The sequence below is a fragment of the Piliocolobus tephrosceles genome, chromosome 15 (genome assembly GCF_002776525.5).
Source record: "Piliocolobus tephrosceles isolate RC106 chromosome 15, ASM277652v3, whole genome shotgun sequence".
Classification (NCBI taxonomy): Eukaryota; Metazoa; Chordata; class Mammalia; order Primates; family Cercopithecidae; genus Piliocolobus; species Piliocolobus tephrosceles.
Window position 1 is genome coordinate 16,400,215 of NC_045448.1, and position 3,365 is coordinate 16,403,579.

Here is a 3,365-nt window from a genome sequence, read left to right on the forward strand (position 1 = left end):
TCATCATATAACATGGACTCCGTATCTGACAAGCACCAATGATCGCAGAATGAAAGTTCTGCCTCTCTGCCTGCAACTTCACAGTGCAGAGGGTCAACCTAAATGTTTGTACTCAACATTTCTTGACTTTCATTTTCTAAATTCATCATCACTTTTTAAGCTTTCAGAAGTCCTGGGTTTTAACTGCTTGCAGGAGTTCTGGGTTCTAATTACTGTGAATGATACCTGATAATTTCCCTGGCCACAATTTCTCTGTCTGAATTTTAAACATCAAAAAACATACTGCATATGATAGCCAAGAACACATTTTAAGTCAAAAAATTTAATATACTCATGATGATGATAATTTTCCAACCACAGAGAAAATGGTTTCACACACTTGTTTTTGCTGAAATGCTGGCAGTGTGTGTCTATTGAGGCATTCGTCTCCTTCCTACCCAAGAGACTCTTCCCATTGCCTCAGGGTTGAGGCTCACATCCCTTCCTCCAGCAAGAGAGTGCTGCAAGGCCGTTCAGTATAGAGATTTATGTGTGCTTCACTTAAAATGAATCTCACCCCTGTTACCCACATAAAATATTATATCTCAGGCCATCACCAAGAGGAAATTCCAAGTCAGCTAAATGCCTTCCTGATCGTGACACAAGAGCATGAACAAGGCTCTAAACCAGCTCCGGCGCCTGCCTCACTTTCCAGCCTTGCCTCCACCAGACCCACAGTGCACCCCACGCTTCAGACAGACACAATCACTTGTACTTTTCCACTGTTCTTGCTCTGACTTGCCTCTGAGCAGACATCCCCTTGATCTGGATATCTTCCATTCATTCTTCAAAAAAAGGCATCCTGTCCTCTGGGAAACTGAAACACTACTTTGCTGCTGTAAGGATGAGATTACCATCATTTTTTTTCTTGGCACTACTGGCATTCATTTTTCTCCTATTCTCTTTATTATTTTTTAAAAGCATTTAAAAACTTACAAATAAGTGTGTGTAATATAGCCATATACTTTAAAGAATAATAATAAAATGAACACCCAGATACCTACCATCTGGCTTGACTGTCAACTTTTTGAAAACATTGTGTGCCTTTCCCTGATCCATTCCCTTCCCCTCCCTAGGAAAAAAATTCAGATCCCCACTTTCCAGAATTTTTGAATTTTCTTTTTTATTTCTGTAGACTTTGACCACATTTGCAATCATACATAAACAACACATTACATGTTTTACTTATATTTAAACTTTCTGTACATTGAATCAAATGACTTACAATTCATATTCTTCTGATTTGCTTTTTTCATTCAACATTATATCTTTGAGATCCATCCATGATAATGCATAAGGCCAATGTCCATGAGTTCTTTCATTGTTATATAGGGTTCCACTGTATAAATCATCACAATGTATGTATCCATTCTACTGATGATAGAGTATTATTTTTTATTCTTGTAAGAAATTCTCATAAACGTTTTTGAACATTTCTCTTAGTGTAGATTGCAAGTCAGAAATATAGTTTTTAAGCTATATACTTAGAAAAAACAGTGTTGTGTCAAAAATGCAAATTTCATTCTTTTAGGCAATGCTAAATTGTTTTTGAAAGCCGTTATACCAGTTTATCCTTTCTTTACTATCATTTGTAGTTTCCAAGTTTTTTTTTTTTTGTCTTTCCTTTATTTTCTCCTTTTTTTTTTTTTTTTTTTTTTTTAAAGGTGGAGTCTCGCCCTGTCACCTAGGCTGGAGTACGGTGGCGCGACCTCAGCTCACTGCAACCTCCACCTCCCAGGTTCAAGCGATTCTCCTGCCTCAGCCTCCTGAGTAGCTGGGATTACAGGTGCCTGCCACCATGCTCAGCTAATTTTTGTATTTTTACTAGAGACAGGGTTTTGCCATGTTGGCCAGGCTGGTCTCGAACTCCTGGCCTCAAGCAATCCACCCTACTTGGCCTTCCAAACTGTTGGGATTACAGGCGTGAGCCACTGCGCCCGGCCTTTTTTCTTTCTCGCCTTCTTTTGAACTGATTTATATCTCTTTCATACTTTAATTTTCTTCAACTACTGTGGAAGTTACACACACACACACACACACACACACACAAGTTAAATTCTGAACTTGGTCAGTATCTTTAACTTCTTCTAAACAGTATGAAAATTTTATGACACATTAACTCTGATCATCTCAATTCTAAATAATTTGCTAATGTCCTGAATTTTGGCTCTTTCTTGTTTGCTTAGGTATATGAATTAACTGTGCATATTATAATAGTTTAATGCAATAGATATTTTTACATTTACTCACATTTTTAACATTTTATTTGTTTCCTATTCCATTTGTAGTCTTCAACTTTCCTTCTGAAATTATTGTACCTCTTCCTTTTTTCTTAAAGTAGTGATTTGACTTCAGTCTTTCTTCTTTCTCCTCTGATGATTCTAATTAGACATATTAATACCTTCTGAGTTTATTGTTCATGTCTCTTTACTTGTGTCTTTCTATTTTTTGGTGGTGGGGGGCACATTCTGAGTAATTTTTTTCAGATAAATCCTCCAGGTCATAAATTTTATCTCCAATAAAATTGGTGATTTTTTAAACACATAGACACTTTTATTTTATCTCTATAATTTGTATTTGTTGATTTTTTTCTATTTTACATGTGTCTGATCAATTTTAATATCTTATTTCTTCATTACACTTTTGATTCCATTTTATATTTCTAGAAACATTACAGATATTTGTTTCATACTCTCTTCCTTATAATTGAAATACCTGCAGCCTTTTCCCTTGTAATTCTATATGATTTACACCACCTCTGCTGGGGACACTTTTCCTTTTCTGTTGAGTAAGTTTTAATTGTGAGCTCATGCTCTTCAGTTCTTTATCTGTGGGAATTCTTTGAAGTCTTGGTTTAAAATACATTTCTGCAGAGAGGATTTGCCCTTGGTGTCTTTGGAACAGTAGCATTCTAGGCCTGTTCAGAACTAAAGCCTAGAGGGTATTTTTGGTTTTGGATTTTTTTTTTTTTTCTTTTTGCTGCATAGATAAGTTTAATTTTGATCATAGACCTACAGGAGTATAGGCACAAGTTTAAAAATTATTTAAAAAGTTGGTTTTTATTTTTTTTTTTTTCTTGTTTAATTAAAGCATAGCCTCACCGTGTGCTTTTGTAGGGTGTGTTTTATCCCCTTGTTTTCCCATTTGAAATGTTGCTCCTCAAAGCGGCCTGGCTTTTGTGGGTATCTTTGATTCAGTCAATCCTGCTAAAGGCCAAGGTTTGTCTTTGGTCTTATTTGATACTTATGAAGACCCAAGTTTTCAGCACCCAGATATCAGCATACCGCCTCAAAGTACCTGGCTCCTGGACTAGTTTCACCTGTGGA